This window comes from Mercenaria mercenaria, chromosome 8 (genome assembly GCF_021730395.1).
Source record: "Mercenaria mercenaria strain notata chromosome 8, MADL_Memer_1, whole genome shotgun sequence".
In the NCBI taxonomy this organism is placed as follows: Eukaryota; Metazoa; Mollusca; class Bivalvia; order Venerida; family Veneridae; genus Mercenaria; species Mercenaria mercenaria.
This window is the reverse complement of record NC_069368.1, coordinates 80925645-80940051: the sequence shown is the minus strand read 5'-3', so window position 1 is coordinate 80940051 and position 14407 is coordinate 80925645.

Sequence of the window (14407 nt, the reverse complement as noted above, 5' to 3'; positions counted from 1 at the left end):
CTGTCGAAGGATGAATTGTGACTCACTAGGGCATACAGAGGTAATTTGGTGTGTTTCAAAAATATGCAGACTGATAAATCAGAGCGAGGGAAAAAACAAAAAAAAGGGAAGGCGTCCTAAACTATTTCTCTCACATATTTATTTAGTGCTGTCTGTTACAAACTTTGTCCACAAAACTCTTCAGACAACACCAAGTGGATTTATACAAATTTCCCAAGGGTGACCATTGCTCAGCTGAGTTGGTGATATAGTTGGTATTTTCTGGTTTGTGATTTTTAGCCGTCATCAAATTTTATGATGTTTTTAACACTTCTCATATTATTGGGCAGATTTCCACCAAAATTTGCAGGTGTAATCAGTGCAAAACCTCATTTTTCGTATTATTAGCAGAAACTGAAACTGAATAATTTGATTAAATGCCTATTTTTATACAATGATATATTCAATGGCGTTGTACATTATAATAATAATAGATATTATAACAATAATAATAATGACAATAATAATGATAACAGCCTTATTGTAACAAACAGTCTTGACCGTATCCCTCCCCTTGAGGTCTTTTTACCTCTGTTGCCAATACCAGTGCTTAAAGCATCTGGTACGCCCAGACGAGCTGCATATAGATGTTCAAACACCCCGGTTAATGGTGCCATCATATACTATTTAAAAATGAAATGCTACACACTACCCTACCCATAGAGCCTTACCAACAAGACTTAGTGCTTTTATTAAACAAACCTTAGAAATATAAATGTTGAACTGTAAAACCTTTTACAAAAATTTAAGAAATATCACCTGCTGTTTTCGCATGGTAAACAGATATCAAAAATTTAGAACAATGCCGCGAATTCTCTGAAATACAATGTTTTAAGACTTTTTAGCTCACCTGTCACAAAGTGACAAGGTGAGCTTTTGTGATCGTGCGGTGTCCGTCGTCCATCGTCCGTGCGTGCGTGCATGCGTGCGTCCGTAAACTTTTGCTTGTGACCACTCTAGAGGTCACAATTTTCATGGGATCTTTATGAAAGTTGGTCAGAATGTTCATCTTGATGATATCTAGGTCAAGTTCGAAACTAGGTCAAGTGCTATCAAAAACTAGGTCAGTAGGTCTAAAAATAGAAAAACCTTGTGACCTCTCTAGAGGCCATATATTTCACAAGATCTTCATGAAAATTGGTCAGAATGTTCACCTTGATGATATCTAGGTCAAGTTCGAAAGTGGGCCACGTGCCATCAAAAACTAGGTCAGTAGGTCTAAAAATAGAAAAAACCTTGTGACCTCTCTAGAGGCCATATATTTCATAAGATCTTCATGAAAATTGGTCAGAACGTTCATCTTGATGATATCTAGGTCAAGTTCGAAACTGGGTCACATGCCATCAAAAACTAGGTCAGTAGGTCTAAAAATAGAAAAACCTTGTGACCTCTCTAGAGGCCATATATTTCATAAGATCTTCATGAAAATTGGTCAGAACGTTCATCTTGATGATATCTAGGTAAAGTTCGAAACTGGGTCACGTGCCATCAAAAACTAGGTCAGTAGGTCAAATAATAGAAAAACCTTGTGACCTCTCTAAAGGCCATATTTTTCATGGGATCTGTATGAAAGTTGGTCTGAGTGTTCATCTTGATGATATCTAGATCAAGTTTGAAACTGGGTCACGTGCGGTCAAAAACTAGGTCAGTAGGTCTAAAAATAGAAAAACCTTGTGACCTCTCTAGAGGCCATATATTTCATGAGATCTTCAGTGTTCATTCCAGGATTTTTTTAAGTGGGGTCAAAGGGCCCCATGATGGCAAAAAATTGGGGACATTTGAAAAAAATAGGGGCCATGAAAGAAAAACTGATTTACATGAAAGGAAAGGCTGTATTTTTAACACTTTTCTTACATGGAGTTCAAGGTATTATTTTCGCGGTTCGTGAAACATAATTACAAAGAGAAAAGTGGACACTTCACAGGTCGCTCAACACGACAAAAACGAAACAAGTCATAATATTTTGACCGTTACCGAAACTTAACCACGGAAAGTCCGACATCTATGAATGCGGATTTACTACGGAATTAATGTTTGTCGCCTGATTTTGGCTAAGCGGTTACGCTATTGAGTGGTCTAGCGGTCTCGAACATGTCATCTTTCTTTGGAAATTTGTTCTCCATCGTCTGCTTTTTTTCAACGGTTAGAGAAAAACGTAAAATTGGATTTCTTTTTTCTCCGAATCGCGACTGGTTTTTTTTGTCCGCCATTGCATAGCAACATTGAAAGCTTTATGTTGTTAGGCGACCGGAGACTGGCTACTATTTTAACATCGACCAATGAAAATGCGCGTTACGTCATCGGAAGAGTCGTATTCGATTCACAACTTCTGGAAGTCGGCTCATTGTAAACGGACTGTTTTCTGAAAAAGTGTGCGCCCGATGGGCGCTATAGGGCAAACTTTTATGCGCCAATACGGTAAAATACGCGCCTATGGCCCCATGGCGTGGCCTGGAATGAACACTGGATCTTCATGAAAATTGGTCAGAATGTTCATCATGATGATATCTAGGTCAAGTTTGAAAGTGGGCCACGTGCCATCAAAAACTAGGTCAGTAGGTCAAATAATAGAAAAACCTTGTGACCTCTCTAGAGGCCATATTTTTCATGGGATCTGTATGAAAGTTGGTCTGAATGTTCATCTTGATGATATCTAGGTCAAGTTCGGAAATGGGTCACGTGCCTTCAAAAACTAGGTCAGTAGGTCAAATAATAGAAAAACCTTGTGACCTCTCTAAAGGCCATATTTTTCATGGGATCTGTATGAAAATTGGTCTGAATGTTCATCTTGATGATATCTAGATAAAGTTCGAAACTGGGTCAACTGCGGTCAAAAACTAGGTCAGTATGTCTAAAAATAGAAAAACCTTCTGACCTCGCTAGAGGCCATACTTGTGAAGGGATCTTCATGAAAATTGGTCAGAATGTTCATCTTGATGATATCTAGGTCAAATTTGAAACTGGGTCAACTGTGGTAAAAAACTAGGTCAGTAGGTCTAAAATTATTAAAATCTTTTGACCTCTCTAGAGGCCATATTTTTCAATGGATCTTCATGAAAATTGATCTGAATGTTTACCTTGATGATATCTAGGTCAAGTTCGAAACCGGGTCACATGCGGTCAAAAACTAGGCCAGTAGGTATAAAAATAGAAAAACCTTGTGACCTCTCTAGAGGCCATATTTTTCATGAGATCTTCATGAAAATTAGTGAGAATGTTCACCTTGATGATATCTAGGTAAAGTTCAAAACAGGGTCACACCCTTCGAAAACTAGGTCAATAGGTCAAATAATAGAAAAACCTTGTTACCTCTCTAGAGACCATATTTTTCAATGGATCTTCATGAAAATTGGTCAGAATTTTTATCTTGATAATACCTAGGTCAAGTTCAAAACTAGGTCACTATGTCAAATAATAAAAAAAAAACGACATCATACTCAAAACTGGGTCATGTGCGAAGAGGTGAGCGATTCAGGACCATCATGGTCCTCTTGTTTTTTAATGTGTCCAGTGATTTACTTTTGTGTAATTCTGACGGCACTTCATTCCAAAGTTTTGAACCAATAGCACAGAAACTTCTATCATTGAATGTTTTGCATTAAGTCTTAATGTATGGAACAACATAACGACATTCAGAATTTTCAGATGATCTCAAATCTTGTCAACTAGGCATATACTCTGTAAGCGATTCTTTTAAATACAAAAGTGCTCTGCCAGTGTGACGGCTATACATGAAAGAAAGTATCTTGAACTCAATTCTTGCTTTCACTGGCAACCAATGTAAGTGATACAATGCTTGTTTAGAACCATAAAATTTCTTCCTGTTAAGGACAAGTTTTGCGCACATATTTTGAATATGTTGCATCTTACGAACCTCACAGTTAGCTACACCATGCAGTATGACATTGCAATAATCCAGGTGTGAAATAACTAGAGACAGAACTAAAATTTCAGTGGCTGCTTTTAAGTATTTTCAGATGTTCTTAATTCGTAGGTAATTCAACATGGCTGCACGACAGTTGCGATTTACATGATCTTTAAAGTTCAAGGTTTTGTCAAGAAATGCACCGAGATATCTAATTGTGCTTTCACATCATCACCAGCAATGTTAATGGAATTTATAAAACATTTGTTCAATTGAGGTCTGCTACCAAACCATAAACTGATATGGAATTTGGAATGACATCAAAAAGGGTTCCAGCATAGGTGAGATACAGCCATGCGGCACACTGCATTCAAGATGGTGGTCTGATGAATATATAGTAGTCGCAACTTGACTGCGGTGGTTGACCTTAGGCTGATTATTCATATTGATTGTTTTGTTGTAGAAATATGGGGAGCTTAGGGTAGCTGTCAGTTTTAAATTTATGAATGCAGAGCTGAAACGTTTTATGTACACTCCTTTTCAATAATAGGTTGTAATTAATTATGTATTATAATACAAAGGTCAACCATCGGGGTCAAATTGCATCCACTATACATTGTTGATATTAATCTTACAAGTACGAGGCCTCAAAATGGAGTCTACCTTTTGAAGAGCTGTATCATACACACCATATTGTGCTTTTAGGACATCAAGAAGAATGACAATGTCAAATGCTGCACTTGATTCAATTGCAATAAGGGCCATGACTTCCTTTTTAGCTCGACTATTCGAAGAATAAGTAGAGCTGTTGGACTCGCCCGTGCGTCTGTTGACATCTATTCACTGTGATAAACTGACATAAATTGCACAGGTTCGATAACTCTATTTTGCTTTTTTACAAAATTACTGGTATGCCCCTTTTTCAGCTTAGAAATTTTTGGTAAAGGTTTTGTATGTAAGCTGGTATCTCAGTATCCACTAATGGGAAAGGATTGAAACTTCGACCTAGCAGTTTTTGGTTAAGTTTTTGTATGTAAGCTGGTATCTCAGTATCCACTAATGGGAAAGGATTGAAACTTCACACACTTGTTCACTGTCATGATATGATATGCAGTGCAAAGGTTTAATAACTGCTTTGCATTTTACAAAATTTTGCCCCTTTTTCAACTTAGAGTTTTTGGTTAAAGTCTTATATTTGAGCTGGTATGTCGGTACCCACTAATGGGAATGGATTGGAACTTCACACACTTGTCCACTGTCATGAGCTGATAAGCACTATGCAGGTTCCATAACCCTGTTTTGCATTTTTACTAAATTATGCCCCTTTTTCGACTTTTGTATTCATTCAATTGACAAGCAGAGTTGTTAATAATTACTTGCAAAAGTAATGCATTAAATTAGCATTACTTAGAAAAAAATAGGCATTAACGGGAATTCCTATAGTTTTTTATGTGCATCTTTCTGCGCAGCCTACACTTTCTATGGAAAACTGAACTGAAGTCAACATTTGTTGAAACATGTTACAGACAATCTTAAATATGAAGAATCTTGAATGAAATAACATTTTTGATAAGTTATATCAGTAATCAAATGTTGATACTGGTTATGTGTATTGACAGGTATCTTGCTATTTTTGTGGTTGTGTTTTCACATCGCATTTTAGTACAAAGACAGTGTTGTTCATATAATGTAAGATAATTGACTTAGTACTGATAAGACAATATCACCTTTCAGATTATTTAGTATTCAATTATAGAAAGAATTTAGAATTTTTAAAACTTTTTTTATACTTTTAGCAGACATACTTGTAATCAATTTGGCCAGGTTCGCGCCATTTCCGTCCAAACAGGTGTTGTATTCTAGCGGTCTTAACATAAAATTTAGCCTGGTGACCCATACATTTTTAGCTCGACTATTCAAGAATATGTAGAGCTATCCTACTCACCACGGCGTCGGTGTCTGCGTCGGCGTCACAAGTTAAGTTTTTTGTACCAGTCCACATTTTGACAAAGTCTTTTGAGGTAAAGCTTTGAAACTTTCAGTACTTGTTTACCATCATCATGGCCAGTTATAGGCAAGAGCACATAACTCCATCAAGGATTTTGGCTGATTTATGGCCCCTTTTGACTTAGAAATCATGGTTATGTTTTTCGTACCAGTTCATATTTTGACAAAGTCTTTTAAGGTAAAGCTTTGAAACTTTCAACACTTGTTTACCATCACCATGGCCAGTTATAGGCAAGAGTACATAACTCCATCAGGGATTTTGGCTGAATTATGGCCCCTTTCGACTTAGAAATCTTGGTTAAGTTTTTCGTACCACTTCATATTTAGACAAAGTCTTTTGAGATAAAGCTTTAAAACTTTCATCACTTGTTAACCATCACCATGTCCAGTTATAGGCAAGAGCACATAACTCCATCAAGGATTTTGGCTGAATTATGGCCCTTTTTGACTTAGAAATCTGGGTTAATATTTCGTACCAGTTCATATTTTGACAAAGTCTTTTGAGATAAAGCTTTGAAACTTTAAACACCTGTTTACCATCACCATGTCCAGTTATAGGCAAGAGTACATAACTCCATCAAGGATTTTGTCAAAACTGTTTGACATATGGCTTTTAAACTTTGAACACTTGTTTATCATTATGATTTCCATCTGTAGGCGAGAGTACATAACTATTTTGACTGAATTATGGCCCTTTTTAGCTCATCTGATTTTTTGAAAAAAAATGATGAGTTATTGTCATCACTTGAGCGGTTGTCGGCGTCGGCGTCGGCGTTGCCTGGTTAAGTTTTATGTTTAGGTCAGCTTTTCTCCTAAACTATCAAAGCTATTGCTTTGAAACTTGGAATACCTATTCACCATCATAAGCTGACCCTGTACAGCAAGAAACATAACTCCATCTTGCTTTTTGCAAGATTTATGGCCCCTTTTGTACTTAGAAAATATCAGATTTCTTGGTTAAGTTTTATGTTTAGGTCAACTTTTCTCCCAAACTATCAAAGCTATTGCTTTGAAACTTGGAATACTTGTTCACCATCATAAGCAGACCCTGTACATCAAGAAACGTAACTCCATCTTGCTTTTTGCAAGATTTATTGCCCCTTTTGGACTTAGAAAATCAGTTTTCTTGGTTAAGTTCTATGTTTAGGTCAGCTTTTATCCTAAACTATCAAAGCTATTGCTTTAAAACTTGCAACACTTGTTCACCATCATAAGTTGACCCTGTACAGCAAGAAACATAACTCTGTCCTGCTTTTTGCAAGATTTATGGCCCCTTTTGGACTTAGAAAATATCAGATTTCTTGGTTAAGTTTTATGTTTAGGTCAACTTTTTCTCTTAAACTATCAAAGCTATTGCTTTGAAACTTGCAACACTTGTTCACCATCATAAGCTGACCCTGTACAGCAAGCAGCGTAACTCCATCCTGCTTTTTGCAATAATTATTGCCCCTTTTGGACTTAGAAAATCAATTTCTTGGTTGAGTTTTATGTTTAAGTCAACTTTTCTCATAAACTATCAAAGCTATTGCTTTAAAACTTGCAACAGTTTTTCACCATCATAAGTGGACACTGTACATCAAGAAACATAACTGTATCCTGCTTTTTGCAAGAATGATGGCCCTTTTTAGACTTGGAAAATCATGGGTAGGACAATATTTCTATTACACAAAAAAAATCAGATGAGCGTCAGCACCCGCAAGGCCGTGCTCTTGTTGGACTTTGAAATTGGCTCATTTATTGCCATTTAGTGCAACTTATCGAAATCAAAGTAATGCAGGAACATTGTTTGTCTAATCTATTTATTTCTTTTGTCTGAATATCCGTGGAAATATTTTGACCCCATTCTTCAATCAATTCCTCGAATAGTCGAGCGCGCTGTCATCAGACAGCTCTTGTTAGCCATTTTTATTCTCACAATACAGTTATCTATACACAGGAAAAACAGGAAAAAATTCTATGAAAGAGTTTATTTAAAATTTAAAAAATATTCTTCACTATGGGTATTTTTCATTGAAAAAAGTTCACAAAAGTAAATATGAAACAATATTTTTTTTTTCATTTGTACCCATTATTGTAAGGATAGAGTATTACAAATATGACTATGATATCCAATAAGTATATAATAAAATCTGTAAAAAGAGAAAAACCGTATTGTGCTGCCTGGATGTATATTTTGGTTTGTATTTATAAAAAGACAGAAAATTATGAAAATGTTGAAAAATCGCTGGCGGTTTCAGCAACAGTGAACAGTTCAAAACAGCTTTTCACAAAAACAAGCCTGGTGACCTATTGTTAGCTCACCTGTCACGTAGTGACAGGATGATTACGTGACAGGATGAGCTTTTGTGATCGCCCTTCGTCCGTCTGTCGTTCGTCCGTCGTCCGTCCACAATTTCTTGTCTGCACGATAGAGGTTTCATTTATGATTTTATTTTAACCAAACTTGCACACAACTTGTATCACCATAAGATCTCGATTCCTTTCTTGAACTGGCCAGATCCCATTATGGGTTCTAGAGTTATGGCCCCTGAAAGGGCCAAAATTAGCTATTTTGACCTTGTCTGCACAATAGCAACTTTATTTATGATTTGATTTTTACCAAACTTGCACACAACTTGTATCATCATAAGATCTCGGTTCCTTTCTTGAACTGGCCAGATTCCATTATGGGTTCCAGAGTTATGGCCCCTAAAGGGGCCAAAATTAGCTATTTTGACCTTGTCTGCACAGTAGCAGCGATATTTATGATTTGATTTTTACCAAACTGGCATACAACTTGTATCACCATAAGATCTTGGTCCTTTCTTGAATTGGCCAGATTCTGTTATGGGTTCCAGAGTTATGGCCCCTGAAAGGGCCAAAATTAGCTATTTTGACCTTGTCTGCACAATAGCAGCTTCATTTATGATTTGATTTTAACCAAACTGGCATACAACTTGTATCATCATAAGTACTTGGTTCCTTTCTTGATCTGGCGAGATTCCATTATGGGTTCCAGAGTTATGGCCCCTGAAAGGGCCAAAATTAGCTATTTTGACCTTGTCTGTACAGTAGCAGTTTTATTTATAATTTGATTTTTACCAAACTGGCACACAACTTGTATCACCATAAGATCTCGGTTCCTTTCTTGAACTGGCCAGATCCCATTATAGGTTCCAGAGTTATGGCCCCTGAAAGGGCCAAAATTAGCTATTTTGACCTTGTCTGCACAATAGCAGCTTCATTTATGATTCGATTTTAACCAAACTTGCACACAACTTGTATCACCACAAGACCTTGGTTCCTTTCTTGAACTTGCCAGATTTCTTCATGGGTTCCAGAGTTATGGCCCCTTAAAGGTCCAAAATTGGCTATTTTGGCTTTTGCAGCCATATAGAGACTTCATTTATGGTTTTATTTGATACAAACTTCTAAAATAACTTCAACAACAATAATTTTTGGATTCCATGACAAATCAGATCCAAACGTAGGTTCAGAGTTATTTTATATCTGATTACCTCCCCTGATTGTAATCAAAATGGATTTATATCAGTAAGTACTTATAGTACTTATTTGAAATTTCATTATTGTCATTAGTTGGACTGAGCCAATCAGGGTAGATAACTATAGACTGATTTTATGTCAAATTACCTCCCTTTATTTCAAATTAAAGTGGGTATATCTCCGTGACTAATGAAGATGCTGATCTGAAATTTCAGTTATGTCAACACATTTATTTGGAATATCCTTCTTTTCTTCACTTACAATTAATTTTTTTTATTACGTCCCTTTTACGTTACTATAAATAGCTTATTTTTAGTAACTTTTTTATTACTGGCCGTAGGGAAAAACCGAGACCACTTTTCTGTGGTACAACATGGATGGTACCTCCAATTTGTTTGTGTATTTTGACATATCTGTACCTTGTAAGCATTTTTTTTTCTTTTTGGTTAAAGTTCTTCCCTTTGTTGTTACTGACCTTTGGACTTAGATATTTTTTCTGAGGACCTTCTTGTCCTCAAGTGCAATGATAACAGGTGAGCGATAAAGGGCCATCATGGCCCTCTTGTTTTTATTGATTCATTGTTTTCAGCACAAATTTTCCTATCATATATGTGAATTTAAAAAAATTCTATGAAAGGGAAAAAACTATAGGAATTCTCTTTAAATTAGCATTAACATTACTCATTTTTGTCAAAATAATGCATTAAAATAGCATTACATAGGGTGCATTAGCATTACTTTTTGTGATTCATTGCATGTTATAATCACATACACTATTTCTTTGTTTTTATACGCCTGTTTGAAAAACGGGACGTATTATGGGAACGCCCCTGGCGGGCGGATGGGCGGTTGGGCGGGCAGGTGGGCGGGCGGGCGGCGTCCACAGACCTTGTCCGGAGCATATCTTCTACATGCATGGAGGGATTTTGATGAAACTTGGCACAGTTGTTCACCATCATGAGACGGAGTGTCATGCGCAAGAACCAGGTCCCTAGGTCTAAGGTCAAGGTCACACTTAGAGGTCAAAGGTCAAATTCAAGAATGACTTTGTCCGGAGCATATCTTTTTCATGTATAGAGGGATTTTGATGAAAGTTGGCACAATTGTTCATCATCATGAGACGGAGTGTCATGCGCAAAAACCAGGTCCCTAGGTCTAAGGTCAAGGTCACACTTAGAGGTCAAAGGATACAAGAATGAAAAATTCAAGAATGACTTTGTCTGGAGCATATCTTCTTCATGCATGAAAGGACTTTGATGTAGCTTGGCAAAATTGTTCACCATCATGAGACGGAGTGTCATGCGCAAGAACCAGGTCCCTAGGGGTAAGGTCAAGGTCACACTTAGAGGTCAAAGGATACAAGAATGAAAACTTTGTCCGGAGCATTTCTTCTTCATGCATTGAGGGATTTTGATACAACTTGGCACAAATGTTCACAAGCATGAGACGGAGTGTCATGCGCAAGAAGCAGGTCCCTCGGTCTAAGGTCAAGGTCACACTTAAAGGTCAAAGGTCAGATACAAGAATGACTTTGTCCGGAGCATTTCTTCTTCATGCATGGAGGGATTTTGATGTAACTTGGCACAATTGTACACCATCATGAGACGGAGTGTCATGCACTGGTCCCTTCTTTTGAATTACTTCCCTTTGCTGTTACTATAAATAGCTTATATTGTAACTTTTTCATTACAAGTCGTAGGGAAAAATCGAGACCACTTTTCTGTAGTACAACATGCATGTTACATCCAATTCTGAGGTGTATTTTGAGCTATCTCTACCTGGTAAGGATTTTTGTGTGGACTTGTAATTTTTTTTTTCGATTTTTTTTTTTTTTTTTTTTTTTTCTCTTTAAAGATTAACTTCCCTTAGTTGTTACTATAAATAACTTACATTGTAACTTTTTCATAATTGACCGTAGGGAAAAACCAAGACCACTTCTGTGGTACAACATTGATGTTACTTTCAAATTTTGGGTATATTTTAAGGTATCTCTACCTGGTAAGGATTTTTTTTGTGGACTTAGAAAAATAAAAGAATAACAATAATTTCTAAAAAAAACAACATTGTAAACAACTAGAAAATTAAAATTCCATTTGCACATACAGGTGCTAGTGTAAACAAATTTGCTGTGACGGGCGTATATTGTGACATTCTGCACCCTTGTTCATTTAATCATTTTAGTTGTTTATTTCGTAGAAGCAACACATGACTTTGTTACATTTATCATTTGTAATGAATCAAATCTACCAACCAGGGATTTCATATATATTTTTTTGAAATACTTGAAATGATCCAGCAGCACCATATTTAAAGAAACACAGCATTTAAATTCTTCAGTATTTAATATCTGTCTATGTCTCCAGTGATTATCGTTTATGTATTATAGTTTACCACTGTTGCATTTTATGAACATGATGTACTCAAATATTTGAGCGTTTAGTCTGCTTTACAGTATTTACCTAAGTAATCTTCTGAATTTTTCTTTTACCATTACTTTATTAAAAAAACACTTATGTTGAAAGTCAAGTACCTGTTTAACGGCTCCCTAACAGCCTAATTTGACATGACATGTAAAAGATAGCTGCTTTAAGGTCTTTACCATCACTATCAGTGGCATACTATTTATTAATTGATAAAAAGGTGTCCAAAAATAACAATGATTCTGTTTGATATGTTGGTTGACAAAACTAATTATGTCACACTTTAATGGTAATTATAAATTTGCACTTTGGAGTTGTCCCAGGTTTTAGATGTATAGTTCAATACATTAATTTGCATTAGACACACTGTGTATATTTAATTGGTTACAGACAAAATTAATAGTGCTAGTGTTTTAGGTAAAATTTTATGCTCAAAAATGTTTCATACCTAGATGGCCCATATCCTTTCCGCAGCCTTAACATACAGAAACGTATTAGCGTCTGATGGCCCTTTCACGCTTCCGTAGAAACAACATTTATTACATGAAACTTATTTTGAAAATATTTCTAAAATCTATCGACAAGGATGCATCAAGCGTTTATTGAATGTAGCTCCTTGTTTTAAGCAGAGTTCTAACAACTGCTTGTTTGTATTTCAAAGGGAAAACACCATGTTGTAATGAGAGATTCACCAATTTAGTGATAAAGATTAGTTTGCTTTGCTAGGTCAGTTGCCAGGACAATGGGTATACAGTCCTGGGCTGTATGTTTCATCACCAGAGTGAAAATTTGGCAAAACATCCAGGAATAAGTATTGCATGTGCTGCCTCTGACCTCTTGAAATTAAACTTCCTTGTTCAAGAAGATAAAATCTAATTATGTTAAAAAAGTTGCAAATATTATGGTTGGCATGGTGATGATCTTTGATTTCAAATATCCAACATTTTTATGCCCCCGAAGGGAGGCATATAGTTTTTGAACCGGCTGTCCGTCTGTCGGTCTGTCCGCAGTTTTCGTGTCCGGTCCATATCTGTCATCCATGGTCGGATTTTCAAATAACTAGGCATGAATGTGTACCACAGTAAGACGACGTGTCACGCGCAAGACTCAGGTCCGTAGCTCAAAGGTCAAGGTCACACTTAGACGTTAAAGGTCATATTTTATGATAGTGCATTGATGGGCGTGTCCGGTCCATATCTTTTTCATTCGTGCATGGATTTTAAAATTATTGGGCATGAATGTGTACCACAGTAAGACGACATGTTGCGTGCAAGACCCAGGTCCGTAGCTCAAAGGTCAAGGTCACACTTAGACGTTAATGGTCATATTTCATGATAGTGCAATGATGGGCATGTCCGGTCCATATCTTTGTCATTCATGCATGGATTTTAAAATAACTAAGCATGAATGTGTGGCACAGTAAGACAACGTGTCGCGCGCAAGACCCAGGTCCGTAGGTCAAAGGTCCTAAACTCTAACATCGGCCATAACTATTCATTCAAAGTGCCATCGGGGGCATGTGTCATCCTATGGAGACAGCTCTTGTTTACATCTATACATGTGTAATAGAGTTAAAGGAACATTTCTACTTGAAGTATGGATCACTTATACACATAGTGATTATAATTATGACAGGTGGTGTTCACCCTTATGAAGTTTGCAAGACATGGGTAGAGTCTTCTTTTGACCATAACGAGTTGTTAGTTGTACAGCATCATAAAGCCAGACTTGACAGCAGAAATGATGGAGTGCAGTAACTGTTGGTGTACATCTGTATGGAGGAGATACACACAGTGAGTACAGTAAGCTGTTGTGTTATCTTAGTGACATGTTTTTAGCTCACCTGAACCAAAAGTTCAGGGTGAGCTGTAAGTAAAGGTGGATGGTCTGTGGTCACTTATCCATTATCCATCATCCTCAGTTCACATAAAACTCTTTATCTCCGAAACTACTGGTTAGAATTACACCAAACTTTGTAACATACTTCTCAAATTTGTTCAAATGGTTCAGGGGCTGCCAGAGCTTAAAAAAACACTTTTCAGCATCTACTCATATACTGCTTGACGAATCTTTACCAAACTTGATCTGTAGCATCCTTACTTGGACCTCTCTTAATTTTGTTGAGATGGTTCCACTTGGCTCCTTTAAGGGACCACTAGAGCTAAAGATAAAAATGAAACCTTTATACAACATTTTCATGAAGCCCTTGATGTATATTCACAAAACTTGATCTCTAGCTTCGTCACATGGACCTCTCCCAATTTGATTCAATTGTTTCCACATGGCCCCTTTCTGGGCCACTACAGGTAAAAATAGAAAAGCATTTACATGACATCTCATGAACTGCTTGTTGAATCTTCACCAAATTTGATCTGTCATGTTTGTTTAAATATTTCTGCTTACCCCTTTTCCGCTGCTGCAAGATGTAACACATCTAAGGTGAGCAACTTAGGGCCATCATGGCCCTCTTGTTAAAAAACTTATACATAGGGCCATCATAGCCTTCTTGTTAAAAAGCTTACCTGCCACTCTTAGTCCTTGCAGTGAGTATAAGCTTGCACCATTGAACACTTTTTGGTTGTTTTTTCTTTGT